The sequence below is a fragment of the Orcinus orca genome, chromosome 8 (assembly GCF_937001465.1).
Source record: "Orcinus orca chromosome 8, mOrcOrc1.1, whole genome shotgun sequence".
NCBI classification, from domain to species: Eukaryota; Metazoa; Chordata; class Mammalia; order Artiodactyla; family Delphinidae; genus Orcinus; species Orcinus orca.
In genome coordinates, this window is record NC_064566.1 from 73,972,511 (window position 1) to 73,992,208 (window position 19,698).

Here is a 19,698-nt window from a genome sequence, read left to right on the forward strand (position 1 = left end):
AAATGGGAAAGTTATTCCCTGATTGGTGATGGAGGGTCAGAGGTATAAGTCTGACTAGGGCTGGTTAAATCATCCCAGGGACCTGAAAGTTTAATTTTATGTTCAGTATATTTCTATATCCCCATAATTGAGGCAGCAAAAACTATTGTCTTCAACCTTGCATCAGTATTCAGAGTTCTCTTCTCAATCCTTGTTAAATTTCACCTAGATAAAAATTATTCATTTTTATTCATTATTCTAGACTCAATTTACAATAAAATGTTTCAACTCGAATGGTCGAGAGTTTAACATGTTTCATGTATAAAATCTCAATCTGAACACCGTTTCCTAAAGTTGGCTTTCCCAAAGGTTAGTTATCTTTGCTCTTCCATAACATCATATGCTTACCTTCTTGTTACTCTCATCACACATGCATTTACATACAAAGGGCTCTCTTCCCTGGGAGACTACCAATGAGGGCAGGGATGTGTTTTACCTTATTTATCACTGTGTCCCTAGGGCCTATCCAAAGGCCTGAAAAAAAGAATTGTTAATTATTCATTAAATTGTATGAACTTATACTGTGAGATTGTGGTTTATTGCTTGTTTCTTTTGTACTAAGAGGTTAGTAACACTTTTCCAATTTTGTGTGTATTTATAAATAAAAGTGGAAAGTTGGCAGGAGGCATACCAGGTCCTGCTTTTACTTTTTGTTGCCATATTGGCCAGGAAGACCTCATAGAGGATTATAATGGTTACATTCTTAATTAAAATACTTCATGAGAAAGTGAAGTCATCTAAGTGAGAAAAGACAAAAATATGATTTTAAACACCAGTTCTTCTCACCTTTCTTCTCAATTAGAAATAATTCATTGTTTATCATAAAACATCAGTACAAAACTGATGTTTGTACATTACAATATTTATTCCTACTTTTTCTCAAAAGTACTTTTTTTCTTCTCATTAGTCACTGCATTATTTGCTGTGACTTTCTCTCCTTTCTTTTCATAATTTTTCTTATGGTTGGAGAATGAGAAGATGCAGTTGGTAACTGTTTTTTGGTTAATTTAGTCAGGGGAATGCATTTTCTTAGTTTAAAAAACACTAGCTACTTCTATTCTAGTCTTCTAGGAACAAAAACTTAACAAGCAGTCATTAGTTACCACTGCTTTTTGCCAAATCTACTGTGTGGTAGGTTAAGGATTAATGTTATAATTTGTCAACCCTTTAGAACAAGAATTAAGCAACACCAACAACATAAAATGAAATATTTCAACAAAAAAGTGTATGATATAAAGCAAATGGTGTACTGATAACTGACATAGAACTTCTGAAAATTGATTTTGCACCATAAAACTTTAGAAAGTTTAAGGAATTGAGAAAACAGGACTTGAAATAGTGCATTATACAAGAAGATCCCTTTAGAACTTATTTTAAAAAGCAATTACACAGTGAGATTCCCTTTTCCAAAGTTGTAGTGAGGGATTACTCCTTCTCTATCCCAAGAAAAGCAGAACATTGGATTCTTGTGAGATTTAAACAGAGATTCTCTGTACTCTCCAATACGGGATACAGTGGGAAGCAGGAGTGAGTGAGTGACTGTTCTGAAAATGGGAGGCTAAATGAATGTTTATATTGACTAGACACTTTTCACCATCTCTGTCTTCCACAATAAGCTGCAAGAACACTGGCAGCCAGGATTATGGATCCAGGTAAAAGAATGGATAATTTATTTTAGGTTTAAAAAGAAGCATAAAAGAGTCTAAGTTGAAATGGTGTCTCTACCAGTTCATTACATAGAGAGCTATATGAATTGATAAGTCCCAGACATGCTCACAGAACTTTCAGTGAAAAAATTAAAAAGCAAAACCAAGAACAAAAACTTAATAAAACTAAATAGAAGTAACATGATGATAGAGACAGTAGAAGAAAAAATATCAATAATACACCAATAAGAAAAAGTATTAAATTGAGACATAAGATGCTTTAAAAAAAGAAATTTTAAAAACAACAATGACCTATCAAAATAACAAACAAAAACCAAATGACAAGGAAATCAACAAATCACAAACAAGCAACAATCAAAAACAAACTCAAATAAATCAATGAAATTTCCAAGAACAATGCTGAAGGAAAATGACTTTAAACTTGAATTATATACCAATTTTGTCAATCAATTTAAGGATTGATATCAATCAAAAGTGAGAATAGAAACAAAGTAGACCAGCGTGTTCCCAGAAAAAAAATCTACCTCCCATGTTGACTTATTCAGAAAAGTAATGAAAAATATAACTTTCAAATCCAGGGAGTTAAACAAGATTAAATAAGATACAGGATACTACAGGAACTCCAGAAAACATGGGCTCCTAAAGAGTAGAAAGATGCTGATTAAAGGAATTCCAGGACAAAAGCAGTGCAGGAAGCATAAAACACAATTAGTTGAATTGCAGCAGAAAAATTGAGATCCCCAGATAGCATGTCTTAAAAAAAGAGAGAAAGACAGAGAGAGTGCTTGAATGTGCTAGCAGTAAAGACATGGCACACATAAAACTAAACAAAAATGCAATTATTAACTATAAAAGTAGAAAGTATTATACAAGTTATAAAAATATTTTCTAATTGTAATGATGTAAATGTTAAATATTTATTTAGAAAATATGTGATTAATTAATATTACAGGCATAGACTAGGAAAAAGTTATATGGGAGGGTAAGTTGAGGTTTATTATCACTTTCCTTATGAGAAAAAAATACATAATAACTAAACATGGAAAATCAATCATAATATACACATACTATTTAGAAATATGTTAGTAATTTTCAGAAGAAAATAGAATTCAAACAGGAAGCAAGAATAAAGGATATGGAGGATTATGGCTGTGGTTAATTTTTTTCATTCTAATATTATAGTACTATTTCATTTTTTTTTAAATGTATACATGTATTTATTACAAAACTAATTTTAAAATTTTAAAAAGTTATTGAAGTGGATTTAACTTGTGATGTTAGAAGTAAATATCAGGAATTATCACATGATAATTCAATGATTAATTAAGGATTATTGAAGATATATATAAATGGAAATATGTAAATGTACATAATTTCCTTAAAAAAATGAAATTTTAAGGCCAGGAAAGGAGTCATAAACTGGTGACCTATGGGCCAAAATCTACTATCAAATATGTTTTATTTGCTCAAAACATTTAAAAATGAATTTGAATTGAGTAGTTCATTACACTAATTTACTTAATTATACTTCCTTCTTAGTTTTATGTCCTAAAGACATTTGAATTTATGATACTATGACCTATAAAGGCATATATTAAAAATAATTGAGATCTACAGTCTGATTTACTAGGTTATTTTTGTATGGTATATAAAAATACATATTAATAGTCTAAATCAATATCTATCAAGGTAAATTATTTAATTTAGAACTATACGGTACCCTCAGTACAGAGGAAATTGGGAATAACTTAATTAACATTTAAATAAATAAATAAACAAGCATTTTGAAATAAAGACTAGATTGTTACTGTTACTTCTAGCTTTTAATAAAAATAGAAAATAATTAAAATTGTGAAACCTGAAAATTTTTGCAATATTATGTCACAGCCTTTCCCTATAGGTAAATTCAGCTCAGGTATCACAAAAGAATGCTATTTGAATATTTGGGTCATTAAGAATTTATTTTACTGTATTTATCTCTCCTAAGTATTTTACTACTAAAAATACCACTACTTTTATATATATTTACATACTACTACATACAATAAATACATACCTATTGCCTCATGCTTACAAAAGTAAAACCTTTATAAGTCACACTATAAGTTTATAGTGGTTTAATTATATTGACATGCTCCTTAGAAGCTATCTTTGCCCCAGGGAACATGAGTCTATAGTTTATTGAGTCATTCTGAGGGGACACTCAGGGTGCATTTCGTACAAAGTCAGAGGGGAAGTGTGGCTTTAGTTAAGCCTATTCAGAGTGACAAGAAATGTCACATAAGCTCACTTCTGCCACAACAAATCCATTTTTTCATTTGGATAGAAGTGCTCTAATGAGAGGAAAAAAGCAATTTTTTAAGTCTTAGGAAAGTAACATTGATATATGTTCATACCCCCTTCTTCATCCTCACTAAGTTCAGATGCCTAAATATCATTAGTTTTACACTGCTCCCACGACCTTTCAAAGCTTTCATTAGGTCCTCATCATAAATAGAAGAGGTTTTTGAAATATGCCTTTTGTACTCCAATGGTGGTGGTAGGATGGCTAAAAACAAAATGCCTTTGGGACAGAGAAGAAAATGAAGGGAGAGAGGATGGTGTTGCAGGTTCATTACCTTGTTTGAAACAGGACAGTTTCATCCTTACCAATTTATCTATTGAGTGTCTGTGAAAGATTTCACTGGGAGAAATATCTCAGGTCCAAAAATAATATGCACACTATAGTTTTAGGATACGGTCCTAACTAATCTGTCACACAAAAACTTGAATAATAATGGTCATTAATCATTGATTTGTCTCTCATCTCTTGTCTTATTCAGTTACACCTCATTCTCCAGCCTCATTACACTGTTCACATTCTCATAGTTACCAGGTCATTGCATGTCCTTATGCTTAAGTTCCCTTTGTGCTCTCTCCTGGAAACAGCCTATCCCCATGACAATTAATTTTGTAAAACTTCATTTAGGTTAATATTTAAGCTCTATGCTCGATTGTAAAATTGACTTCTTGCTTTGTATCTCTGTAGAACCTGACATAGATTTCAAGCACTACTCCTGTAATAATATTTTGTTGCATTTATTGGTTTCTTCAATTCTTTTTCCTTCTCTGTTTATTGGTCTAGGGCTAGGATCCTATCAAATGTAAGGTTTTATCTTACTTGTCTTCAAAACTCTAACATATAACAGAATGTCTGATGGATGACACAATATAATAGGCTGTAATTTTTTGTTTCACTGCAAAAATTGAGAGGAAGGAACAAAGATGTCTCAGATACCCTCTATCTCACCGATGTATAGCCTCCTCCCTGATCAACACCTCCATCAGAGTGTACATATGTTATAATTAATTAACCTACATTAGTACTTCATTATCCTCCAAAATCCATAGTTTACATTAGGATTCACTCTTGATATTGTACATTCTATGGGTCTGGACAAATTTATAATGACATATATCTATCATTATGGTATTATATACAGTATTTTCACTGCCTTAGGAATCCTCTGTTCTCTGCCTATTCATTCTCCCTCTCCTCTAATCCCTGGCAACCACTGAAATTTCTCCTTAGTTTTGCCTATTCCAGAATGTCATATAGTTGGAATCATACAGTGGGTAGCTTTTTCAGACTAACTAATTCACTTAGTAACATGCATTTAAGTTTCCTCTATGTCAATTAATGGCTTGATAGCTCATCTTTTTTTTAGCATTACATAATATTATACCGTCTGGATGTATCACAGTTTATTCATCCATTCACCTACTGAAGACATCTTGGTTGCTTCCAGTTTGGGCAATTATGAGTAAATACCTATGTGCAGATTTTTGTGTGGACGCAACTTTTTCAGTTCCTCCGGGTAAATACTAAGGAGCATTATTGCAAGATCATATAGTACAAGTATGTTTAGTTTGCAGGAAACCACCAAATTGTCTTCCAAAGTGGCTATGCCATTTTGCATTCCCATTAACAATGAATGTTCCTGCTGTTCCATATTCTCACCAGCATTTGGTTTTATCAGTGTTCTGGATTTTGGAAATTGTAATAAGTGTGAAGTGATCAGTCTGGCTAGAGGCTTATTGATTTTATTGAATTTTTCAAAGAGCTAGCTTTTGGTTTTATTGATTTTCTCAATTGATTTCCTGTTTTCAATTTCATTGATTTCTACTCTAATTTTTATTATTGCTTTTTTCTGCTTTTTAGGGTTTAATTCACATTATTTCTGCTTTCCTAAGGTAAAATCTTAGATGATTGATTTAGATTTTCTTTTTTTCTAATATATGGAATCAATCTCCCTTTAAGCACTGCTTTTCCTACCTCCCACACATTTTATTTAATGTTATATTTTCATTTTCATTTAGTTTAAAATATTTTTAAATTTCTTCTTTGACTCGTGATACTTACAAGTTTGCTGTTTAATTTTCAAGCATTTGGGGGATTTTCCAGATATCTTCATGTTATTAATTTCTAGTTTAATTTCATTATCTGAGAGCAGACATTGTGTGTTGTTATTCTTTTAAACTTGTTAAGGGATATTTTATGGCCCAGAGTGTGGTCTATCTTGTTGAATGCTCCATGTGAGCCTGAGAAGAAGGTGCATTCTTCTGTTATTGAATGAAATTGTTTATTGCTGTCTTTTTTATCCAGTTAATTAATGGCATTGCTGAGTTCAACTATGTCCTTATTTTTTGCCTGCTGTATCTATCCATTTTTGATAGAGGGGTGTTAAGTTTCCCCCTATAATAGGGGATTCATCTGAATTTTCTTGCAGTTCTATTAATTTTTGCCTTCTGTATTTGGCACTCTGCTTTTAATTATATACATGCTAAGGATTGTTATGTCTTCTTTGGGAATCAACTCCTTTGATATTGTGTAATGCCTCTAAGCCTAAAAGCTTTCCTTGTTCTAAAGTCTGTTCCATCTGAAATTAATATAGCTACTCCAGCTTTCTTCTGATTATGGTTAGACTGCAATATGTTCTTTTGTCTACTTACTTTTAATCTACCTGTATCTGTATATCCAAATTGGGTTTCTTGTAGACAGCATAGAGTTGGGTCTTGTTTATTGATCCACTCTGATGATCTCTGTCTTTAATTGTTGCATTTAGACCACTGACATTCAAAGTGATTATGGCATAGTTGGATTAATGTCTACCATTTTTGCTAATGTTTTATATTTCTTGTCCTTTTCTTGTTTTTTGTTCCTATTTTTTTCTCCCACACTTCCACTGCCTTTTATGGCCTTATTAGGCATTTTATATGATTTCATTTTCTCTTCTCTCTTAGCATATTAGTTATACTTAAAAAAAATTCTTTAGTGGTTTCCCTAGAGTGGTTGCAGTATACATTTACAACTAACCCTAGTCCACTTTTAATAACACTACACCACAGGTAGTGTGAGTTCCTTATAATAACAAAATAATTGTAACTCTTCTCTCCCTCCTTGTACTATTCATTAAGCTGTCATTCATTTTGTTTATACATAGTAATTGTAAGAATATATATTTAAATATACACATGCATATATATATTGATTTTGTTTATACATAAAGATGCGTAATCAAATATATTATTATTTTGAATGAACTGTTATCTCTTAGATCAACTAAGATTTATAAAAATTAGTTTTTATTTTACATTCAATTATTCTTTCTCTGATACCCTTATATTATTTATTTAGATCAGAGAAAACTTATATTATTTTTCTTCCCTCTAAAGAACTTCTTTAAACATTTCATGACAGGTCTGCTGACAACAAATACTCTAAATTTTTGTTTGTCTGAGAAAGTCTATGTTTCTTCATTCACTTTTCAAGAACCATTTTGCAGGGTACAGAATTCTAGGTTGGTGTTTTTTTCTCTCAATGCTTTAAATATTTCATTACACTTTTTTCTTGCTTGCTTGACTTCTGAGGAGAACTCAGATGTAATCCTTATCTTTGTTCCTCCATAAGTAAGATGCTTTTTCCCTCTGGCTCCTTTCAAAAATTTTTCTTTATCTTTGATTTTATATGGTTTGAAAATGATATGCCTAGTTGTAGTTTTTCTAACATTCATCTTACTGGGCATTCTCTAAATTTTCTGGATCTGTGATTTGGTGTCTGACATTAATTTGGGTAAATTCTCAGTCACTGATGCAAATATTACTTGTGTTCCTTTCTTTTTTCCTCCTCTCTGATATTCCCACATATGCTACACCTTTTGTAGTTGTCTCACATTCTTGGATATCCTGCACTTTTTTTTTTCAAGTCTGTTTTTTTTTTTCTGTTTACTTTTCCAGTTTGCAGGTTTCTACTGAGATATTCTCAAGCTCAGATGTTCTTTTCTCAGCTGCATACAGTTTACTAACAAGCCCATCAAAGACATTCTTCATTTCTGTTATAGTGTTTTTGATGGCTAGCAATTATTTTTGGTACTTACTTAGGATTTCCCCTTTTCTACTTACATTGCATCCTGTCTACTTTATATATTAGGTCCCTCAGCATATTAATCATAGTTGTTTTAAAATCCTTGTCTGATAATTCTAACTTCCCTTCCATATCTGAATCTGCTTCTGATGCTTGCTCAGCATTTTCAAACTATTCTTTTTTTCTTTTGGCATGCCTTGTAATTTTTTATGATGTGCCAAGTAGAAAGAACTGTTAGATTTTTAATAGTGTGGTGGTGAGGTATGAGGAGAGGAGAAGTGCTCCATAGTCCTATGATTAGGTCTCAGTCTTTTAATGAGATTATGCCTCTAGACTGTGAACTTTACATGTTTCTCAGTTCCCTTCCCCTCTCCCTATCTCCTTTAGATGGGGCAGGATGGCTAGAGTAAGCTGGAGTTTGGTATTTCCCTTCCCCCAAGTCAGTTAGGTCCTAATAAAACTTCAACAGGTAAGGCTCTGTTTAAATATAAATATTTTCTCCTGAAAGCAGAACTTAGTAACAAAACAATGCTTTGGTGTTCTCACAGTGTATTCACTGTGAGAACCAGGTCAAACCCATGATGGTAAAACTCACAAAAGTGTGGGTCTGCCTCTATATCTGAGTACCCTTTGAGTCATCAGAGGCATGTATCTTTATAAATCCAGTTTATGAAAAAATGAGTTTGATGAAATATCAATAGATTTAAATACAAAATGATACAGATGTGTTATATTGGCATCTCAAAAACTGTTATATTGATAGTATTAATTTAATTTTCTGAAATTATGACCTAATTTAACAAAGTCTCAAATGGGGCAAGGTAGAGTTTTCCCTCAATTTACATGGTTTCATTCCTAATCATTCCACTGTATAAAAAAATCATACCAAAACAATTTGTACTTATATTTAAAGGAGAGTTATATTCTAGGCTTCAATAATTATGAACACATTTTTCATCTACATGAATAATGGTACAACCAGCAATATCCTCTAATTATTGTAACAATCAAAAATAACCCCATAGGGCAATCATATATTCATATTCTTTTTTTATGTTAATTTTGAAATCCTCTAATATTTTAGCAAAATCTTTTAGTTTTTTTTAGTTCTGTACTTAGTTCTTTTACCTCTGTAAAGTGGGTTTGACAGAGACCATTTATGTACCAACAATGTCCACTCTCACCTTCTTTTAGCAATAGAATAGTTTTAACTAGAGTAGAGTACTGTCTAACTAGGCAGAAATTATGTTATACAGAATCCCTTGTATTTTTGTGTGTTTTTGTAAGTTTTTACCAATGGGAAATGAGTGGAATGTACATAGGCAACGTCAAGTTTTGATCTTAAAAGTTTGAGGTGTGTGTTCTTTCTTCTCAGAAATTTGGGACTAATGATGGCAAATTAGTACCAGTCATGTGGATGAGGGCAACAAATTATGCAATGTTTGAAAAGCAAGATAGAATATGTCCCTGAATGATCTTTGATATCAGAGCTGCCTTCCAGTCCCAGATAAAGGGTGAAATACACTCCCATCTTTTTAAATGCAATTTATTTGGGTTTCTCTTTATTATAGAAGCTTAGCATGTAACCTCAGTATTACCAACGTTATCAAATAGTTGTCATTAAAAGTGAGTCTGATGATGCTAAGAACTAGTGTTTGAAATTACTAAATATGTATACTGAAATGAAATGTATGTACATTTTATTATACATAGTTACATAAAATGAGATAAACCAAGAAGCCATAAAGGCGATGCAGTAACTCTATTTCTATGGTCAAAAAAATTTCTGTGACCAAAACAATGATAATTTGTATTTTTGCCGAGTCTGGATTATATTTTCTCAGATTGCAGTTATCTTTATCTATTCTAATTAAACTGTTCTTTTTATTCAAAACTTCCAAGGAATGATTGTATCTTTACTCAGAGCCCTTATTTCTAAATTGCAATGGCTGTTAGGCTTTACTCATAGGCTCTCTCAAACTATATTCATTAGACATACATTTCTTACTGATTACTGTTTAACAAAGTTTGCTACCTTTCAGTATTCTCTTGAAAAGCTATCTGCTTGACTTGTTAATGAAAGTGGTTACCTCTGGTTGTTGCACTGCATCTCTAACGAGTGGTCTGTGGTAGTTGCCCTCCTACTACCCTCCTTTGATCTAGATGTTTGCTATACCACATTGAGTTAATGGAAGCTGTTTGAGAGCCCCATTCACAAAAAAAAACAATAATTCTGCTTGAAGATGCATGTGGTGAATGAGTTTCTTTTGAGCAATGTGATGATTCTCCCTGCGAATCACCATTAAATATACTCAAGGAGCAGATAATAAGGGGCATTCACTGTAAAATTGTCTCACCCACAACCATCAAGTAGCTAAACATTGAATATTCTAAACCTAAAACAAAGTTCTCAAATTATCATAAAGAATAACATTCATGCTAAATAAACTGGTGGCAAGATTGAATTTCTGCCAGAAATGTTTAATTTTTTGTTGTCTGCATTATTTTTATTTTCAGCATTTGACATAATTTCAAATTGCTTTAGGCTTTTAAAACTACATTTTAATAGTTATACTTAGTTTATTAGTGTATTTTCATTTACTAAACATTACCTGAATAAAAAACTCCTCAATAGGTCACAAACCATAGATAGTAGGATAGGGAATATTAATCATAGGATAGGCACTCCTAATTTTTATTATGTTGTACATTAAAGATGGATAGGAAAAGGAAAGTTCATGGAATGGTAAAAAGTATGCTAACAGATGGAAAGAAAATCTTCAGGTTATAAAATATTTAAGAATTTATTATGAAGAAACCATCACCCCAAACAGATTTATTTGTGTTTACTCACTACAGAGGCCTTCCAATTCAATAGCTTGTTTAGAAAGCAATACACTTACATTTGTAAGATGAATAATAGAGCCTGATGAAAGATAAAAATCTGTGTTTTACTGAAGCAGTTCCTATGTTTTTGGAATTTCTTTGTAGTCCTAGATAAACACTTTTTGAAAAAAGCAAACTATAGGTATTTGCTTAATAAATGCAGACAAAAAATGAAAATTTTAAAATTCAAAAAAATAATCTATACTTTCATATAAGATGTGAACAAAAGGTATTAGAATTTGGAAATTCTATCTAAATAAGTAGAAATAATTTCAGTGATAACCTACCTCATCATTAGGTAACTCACTGCATGACTTAATTATAACATTGTTATTCTGATGACAAATATAAAGTGGTTAAAAAAATTCATTGTGATCTGGATTTGATTGTATAGCACAGAAATAATGCTGCCACTGTCAATATGCAGTTGGAGTGAATAATGGGCCCCATATTAATGCAGCGTGTGTTGCTTCGGAAATCTACCTTTCAAATGTAATTCATAGGAATCAACTTCACCTGCTGCTTTCTGGTAAGTTTCCAAGTAAAGTTTAATATTGTAATTCTCATTAAATGCACACCATGTGAGAGGGTGTCAGTTTAACACTTAAAAAGGAATGCCCCTAGATGAGAGATCAATGTAAACTGAATTTATTTTTGTTGCTTAGAAAATATGAATATTCTAGAGGTGAATAGTTTGGTAAATTACTTGCTTATTCATTTTCAATCATACACATATAGTAATAGACTGTGTCTATATAACAGAAAAAGAAGAGACTGTTACACATTTCACCCTGGAACAACTTCTTAGACTAACTGGCAAAAGTTAAAATGGGTACTTGAATATAGAATTTGTTCTGCCAAACCATTTACTTAAGTAACAAAAGTACATTAAGTCCAATAATCCCTACATTATTAAATTGAATTGCAATAATAAGGAAAACATTCAAATTGACTTTTAAATTGCTAAGCCCATTTAATACTTTGGAGTAATGAGCATTAGTTTTACATTAAAGATGAATATGTTTTATATTAAAATAATAAACATTGGATATTTCCTTTAAAGTCTTACAGATTGTATTGAGTGAACAGATGACTCCAAAACACACTATTTCATAGATAAACAAAAGGTTAGAGGATAAGTATCACACCATAAGTGTTTGTATTTCATTAGCTGTCACATTATAAATGACAGCATCACATCAGAGGAAAACCTTCAGAGATATGAATATGATACTTGTTTATTTGGAAAACTTTCTTATCATATGTGCTTCTTTTAAAGTACTTCTCTCAACAGTAAAAATGGAAAGGAAAATAAAAGCACAAATTATTTCATAACCCAAGAAAATCATCTGTAACTAAATAAAATATAAAAGTAAAAAAATAAAGAAAAATAAAACATTGAAGCATTTTAAAATTGCTGCAAGCCATTCAATAAATTTGAGTGACTAATACATGTCAGTCACTAGCCAGATCCTGGGGAATCAGAAATGAATAAGACAAGATTCCTCATCTCAAGGATGGGATAGAAAATACATTTCCTTGGTGAGTTTCTCCAAGTTTCCAAAAGATGCCACACAGAAATTATTATTTTTATTATACCAAAAAGGTAGCTAAATGATATGCCAGATTTTAAAACACACACACAATCAAATACACTTCTTTAGGGGTAAGCCTCAGTTCCCTTTATATAAGTAAGGGAATGGCAGCTACCATTTGTGACTACTTGCTGGACTCAATATGCACGTTTTCTTTTCTGTAAAGATGGTATTATTTTCACCATTGAGCAGTTGAGAAAAGTGATACTTAGAGAATTTTTGTATATTAGTTAAATTCACTGAAACACTAAGTGTCCAAATCAGGTCTTAAAACTACTGCTCCCTTTTAATAAGATTTATGAGCTTACCATCATTCAATGTGACCTGATCTCTAATCTCAGAAATAGATCATTATTTTATATAAAGTTTCTTTAGCATTTCCTCAGCATCCAGAATTGATTTCTATAAGCATGTATGACATGCTACAGATTAATAGCTGTATAATCTTGTACATGTTAGCAAGAAAAGGATTTTTCTTTTTATGTCTTCAATTTACTGACACTGAGAATGTGTTCTTTGGGACAAAATTTAGTTTCTAAATTTCTGCTACCAAATTAGACAATTCTCACACATATAAATACCTGCAAAGTGCACTGAAGTCATCTCTCTTGATTGCAAATTAGAAGTCAGCAACTGTAACTAATAAGAACTGATGGGGGAGGCAAAGTTGCTAATTGGTAAATGAAATCATTGATGCATTTAAAATGTCACCTGGCAAACCTTTGTTATCCAGCAAATGCTATAATTTGGTTAATATTACTATTTTATTTCTATGTGTATATGGTGCAATTCATGTAAAGTCTGGCATTTTTTTCTCAAAAAATAATTTTACTCCTGGATATATATCTGAAAAAGTAAAAAACACTAATTCAAAAAGATGTATGCACCCCAATGTTGATAAGAGCACTATTTACAACTGCCAAGATATGGAAGCAATCTAAGTGTCCATCAACAGATAAATGTGTAAGGAAGATGTGAGATATATATATATATATATATATATATATATATATATATATATATATATATACATACATACACATATATACATGAAAAAGAATGCAGTTTTGCCATTTGCAGCAACATGGATGGACTTGGAGGGTATTATGATAAGTGAAATAAGTCAGACAGAGAAAGACAAATACTGTATGATATCAGTTATATGTGAAACCTAACAAAATGCAACAACTAGTGAATACAACAAAAAGAAGCAGACTCACAGATCTAGAGAACAAACTAGTGGTTACCAGTGGGGAGGAGGAAAGGAAGGAGGGGCAAGATGGAGTAGGGGATTAAGATGTACAAAGAGTTATGCATAAAATAAGCTCCAAGGATATACTGTGCAGCACAGGAAATATAGTCAATATTTTATAATAACTATAAATGGAATATAAACTTTAAAAAATTGTGAATCACTATGTTGTACATTTAACACATATGATATTGTACATCGACTAAACCTCAATTAAAGAAAAGACAAAAAAAATAAAGAACAAAGCTTGGGGTATCACGCTCCTTGATTTCAAAATATTTTATAAAGCTGTAGTAATTAATACATTGTGATATTGTCATAAACAGTTACATAGTTTAATAGAACTCAGTAGAGAGCCCCCAAATAAGTCCACGCATATGTAACCATAAAGGAGCCAAGAATATACAATGGGAAAAAGATAGTCTCTTCAATAAATGGTCATAGGAAAACTGGACAGCCATATATAGAAGAATGAAACTGGACCACTATCTTACACCATACACAAAAATGAACCTAAAATGGATTAAAGATTTAAATGTAAGACCTGAAACTATAACAAGAAAATATAGGCAGTAATCTTGTTGAAATAGGTCTTGGCAATGATTTTATTGGATCTTACTCCAAAAGGAAAGGCAATAAAAACAAAAATAAACAAGTGGGTCTACATCAAACTAAAAAGCTTCTGCACAGGAAGGAATCTATCAACAAAATTGAAAAGGCAACTTATGAAATGGGAGAAAGTATTTGCAAATCATATATCAGTTAAGGGATTAATATACAAAAAATATAAAGAACTCATACAATTCAAAAATAATGATAAAATGACCCTGCTAAAAATGGGCAGAGGATCTGAATAGATATTTTTTAAAAAGAAGATATACAAATGGTGAGCTGGTATGTGAGGTTGAAAACTTCCCTAATCATTAGAAAAATGCAATTCAAAACAACAATGAGATATCACCTCACAACTGTTACAATGATTATTATTAACAAGAAAAGAAACAAGTGTTAGTGAGGCTGTGGAGTAAAGGGAACTCTTGTGAAGTGTTGGTGGGAATGTAAATTGATGTAGTTACTATGGAAAACAGCATGGAGGTTTCTTAAGAAATTAAAAATAGAACTACCATTTGATCCAGCTATTACACTTCTGGGTGTATAGCCAAATATAATGCAATACCAATTTGAAAAGATACATGGACCTCCATGTTCATTGCATTATTTTCAATAGGATAAAGATGTCATATATATATATATATATGTGTGTGTGTGTGTGTGTGTGTGTGTGTGTGTGTGTACATATGTATATGTACACACACACACACACACACACACACACACATATATATATATAGGCAAATATTGAATCTTTATGTTGTACACCTGAAACATATAATGTTGTCTGTCAATTGTACCTCAATAAAACAAATAAAATAAATTAACTTATAAATAAATAAATATAAAGAAAAGAAAGTAAGAAAGATAACTGGGGAAGTTAATAAACTAACAGAGACCAATGCAATTAGGAGGCCAAAAATCAAGAGTCCCAAACATAGCCTCACAGCACTAAGACTGATTAAGATGCTGTTACATTTACCAGTGACACTATCTATGATTTATTCATTTATTTAGCAAATGTATTTTCAGGGAATGCTATGTATAAAAGACTATTCTAGGTACTGGGGTATAGGAATCAAGAAGGTAATGCCCATGTAGTCATAGAATTTTTATGCTAGTGAGAGAGACTGTAATAAACAAATAAATATGCAGTATACCACAATATGAGACTGTCCTAATTCATGACAGAGAGTAAAGAAGGCTGATAGAGAAACAGAGTGATGGGGTAGAGTTTAGGGGTTTTAAAAATAATGTAGTCTGGGATTACTAGTCTCAAATACCCCTCTTGTATTTAGTGTTTCCAGTTGATCAGCATTGAATCATGAGTCTATTTTTCAATTCAAACATGGTGAGTAAAGGAAGAAATAGCCTCTCTTCAGCTTCTGTATTTGGAGATTTTCACCAAGATTAAGCAACAAATGAAACAGGAACACTTGTAGAAAATTAAGAAGGCGGCTTCCTTAGTGGTGCAGGGATTAAGAATCTGCCTGCCAATGCAGGGGACTCAGGTTCAAGCCCTGGTCCTGGAAGATCCCACAGTGTTGTGAAGCAGCTAAGCCCGTGTGCCACAACTACTGGGCCTGTGCTCTAGAGCCTGCAAGCCACAACTGCTGAGCCCACGTGTCACAACCACTGAAACCTACGTGCCTAGAGCCTGTGCTCTGCAATAAGAGAAGCCACTGCAATGAAAGGCCTGCACACCTCAACAAAGAGTAGCCTCTGCTCGCTGCAACTAGAGAAAGCCCACACACAGCAAGGAAGACCCAAAGCAGCCAAAAATAAATAAAATTAAAAAAAGGTTCTACCTCACTAACACAACAACAAAAAAAAATTAAAAAGGATACACTTAACAAAATATATGAGAGTGTATATTATGCTTTGCCAATCAATTCCAGTCCCTGGATTAGATAATGAATTGAGAGGAATATAATCAATCTTTAGAGTTGATACCCCTTTTCAGACTTAACTATAGAGACTGAAGGAAACTAGTAGCAAGATACTAGCCATCACTATGTTGCAATACTCTTTGTCAGGTTCTTTTATCAATTCGATTTAACAAATATATATTGATCACCTGTGCAAAGCTTTGACTATTTTTATTTCCCTCTGCTAAACTTCCAGAGAGACAACATAGTTTGGTATCTTTAATATAATAATCAATGAGGCCTGATTTGTTCTGAATAAGTCAACTCTAAGGGGAATTCAGAAATCTGGTTGGCACCACCTTATATACCCAAATAAACAACTGTCAAACATAAAACAAGGCTTATTAGGCAGACTGAATGAGTCTTACTTTAGTTTTAAAAATGGTACTGACTTGCAGCAGAGTTGGGTGTTTATCCCAATAATCTTGTATTTTTCAAATAAATATTTGCAATATAAATTACTTTGAAGAATGTATTATCAAGTCAGAGGTAAGAGATTCTGAAATAATTTTAATCTTACTTGAGCTTTACTAGTCTGAAGTTTACTACTAAAACAGAATCTCTTGAAGACTTTCAGTTGTGTGAATATAGTTCTTCTCTGTTCTTAGGTTTTAAAATACTTTCAACAGGTTCAGTAGTACAGAATAACATCCACTTTAAATTCATATGTATGCACTGCACCTCTTCCCTGGAAAATATATTGGTATTAAATTCTAATACTTGCAGAGAAAGACTACTGTGTTAATCATTTCATGTTCCTCTAAGCTAAATAAACTTCTCCAATACTAGCTGTGTTAAATGTAAAAAGTTGGCTTTTTAATACTGATTGGAAATAAGTTTTATGACTAATTGTAATAAAAGTTTTCAAATATCTAATTTACTTTTTGTTTTTAAAAACTCAGATTTTCTTGAGTCTCCATACTCTTCTATAAAATATTATTCTTAAAATAAAATAACACTATGTTTCCTTATCAAATACTGAAGTTTTTTTAAAATATTTGCATAATTTCTTTAGAATAAAAAAATATCAATTAATTATCAGTATCTAAGGAAAAATTAACAGCAGTAGTAGAAGTAGTGTTACCAAGTCCAAGTTCGCGCTGCTCGCCCCATGACAGGACAATGGAGAGACTTGATCTTGGGGCAAAGAATAGCAACTTTATTCAGAAAGTCACCAGACCAAGAAAATGACAGACTATTGTCCCAAAGAACCATCTTACACAAGTTAAAATTCAGGTTTCTTTTATACTAAAAGGGGAGAGGATGTGGCTGGTTGTTGCAGAGTTCTTTATGCTGGCCAGACCCTGTGGGGTTGTGATAATCCTTTGTTCCTGCAGGTGTCCATGTAGGTTTGTCAAGATGTTCTTGTGAACCTTCAAAAAATCTGGTGTTTTGCAACTTTTTATCTCTATATGAATGAAAAGTGTTATGGCTTTCAAGGTTAATCCTGGGAGGCAAAACCTTGAGAAAGGGTTATTCAGGCTATAAGCAACATTATTTTACTGATTAGCAAGACAAAGGTGAAGAGCCAGCATGACTAAACACCGGCAACAGAGCACAAATGTTAAGGCTAAAGGAGTAGATCCAATATGGGGTCAGGTTTGTTCTTCTCTGTTACAATAGTAGCTATTAATCTTTGCACAGTAGTTTCTAAAGCTCTTCATACATCTTGTTTGATCTCACAGTAATCCTGTGATAAAAGGAATCCTATAATCCCAATATTACAGAATAAGATACTAAGGCTCAGAAATTAAGTAATTTATCAAGTCTCTCAAAGTTAGTGACTGTTCCCTTTCTTTCTGTCACTTTTTTTATTTTGATTTTGTTCTTTATGGTTAAAATAATAATAAAGAATTGCTTATGTTATGTGTTTTAAATCACAGGAACATTAACTCTTGTTTATATATGAAAGGAATATGAATTCTAGCTTCAGAATCAATAATTACAATAACAATGTTTTACTTATACATTTTTAGTATAATGTGAATGGGAATTCTTGAAGGTGTATCACTTTATGAAATGTCACATGTGTTTTCTCAGGACTCAAGCCTTATGTGCTGCTCAAGCAATCATCATAAGCAGGTAATACGCATGCATTCAGTGATCAAATGAAAGCTGTACCTGATATTTATTATGGTACTACAGTAACATAAAATTAGTTTTCATATGTAAAATTGTTTGCATTTCTGAGTATTGACATATTCTTTTAAGAAAACTTTTATTATTGTAAACAAGATATCATTAATTATATTTCATGCATTTATATTGATACAGTAAGTAAGCATATTTATTAAAATTATATGTATTTGTGTTTAGTACAAGTGTAGGGTTATTTAATTAATCAAAGATATAAAAGTTTGATGAACATGAAAAGAGCTGGAACCATGTGTGAGAACAGAGAGATGTTAAGGAAAAAAAGAAAAAAAGATAAGAGAAAAATAAATAAATTTAGGAGTATCAAATAGAAGTACCAATACCAGTACTAACTGACTAACAAGCTCTGGTCATCATGAAAAACATGGCATAGGAAATGTACTTTACAAATATTAGAACTTCAATGCATGAAAGAGGGAATAAGAGTTAAGCATAATAGATGCCTACATAAATAGTGTTATTAAGATTTTACTTAATCTAGGATATAAAATTACTGATTACATGGAAGTATTGCTATAGGTCTCTTTGCATATCTAACAAATAAAACATATTGCATATTATCTTAATTTCTTAAAATTGCATAAAATGTGATATTGATATGTCATGATGTTCTGCTTTCTCTCCATTATCAGGTCCTGATTTATCATTTATGGATATGGTGTCTATGTCCCTTAGTAAGATATTTTTCAGATATGTTTATTATCATTTTTAAAAAGATTTATTCCTAAGTGTTATTCTTTTTCTGTCATTTTGAATGCATTATTTCCCATTTATATGCATTAGAGCCCATTGGATATACAAAAAAGGAAACAAATTTTTAAATTTTAAATAATTAATATTTAATTAATATATAATTAATTGCTTATTATATTAAATCCCTATAGAATATCTGAATATACAAGTCTTCCCATAACTGAGAGCACTCTATGGGGGCAAGTGCACATGAGAGTTGAACCAGATAAGAGTCTGAGCTGCCCCCACATGCCCACAGCAGGTCCAGAGACCTACCTAGAGGTATTGGGGGGTCTCATGGAGAGGCAGAGTTTGGTCATGATTCATGGTGGGGGCAATGACACTGACAGCTGAGACCACAGGAAAATAGTATTATAACAATCTTTTAATGTTGTGTTCTGTTCTGTTGTTGTTTTTAAAATTATTTTCT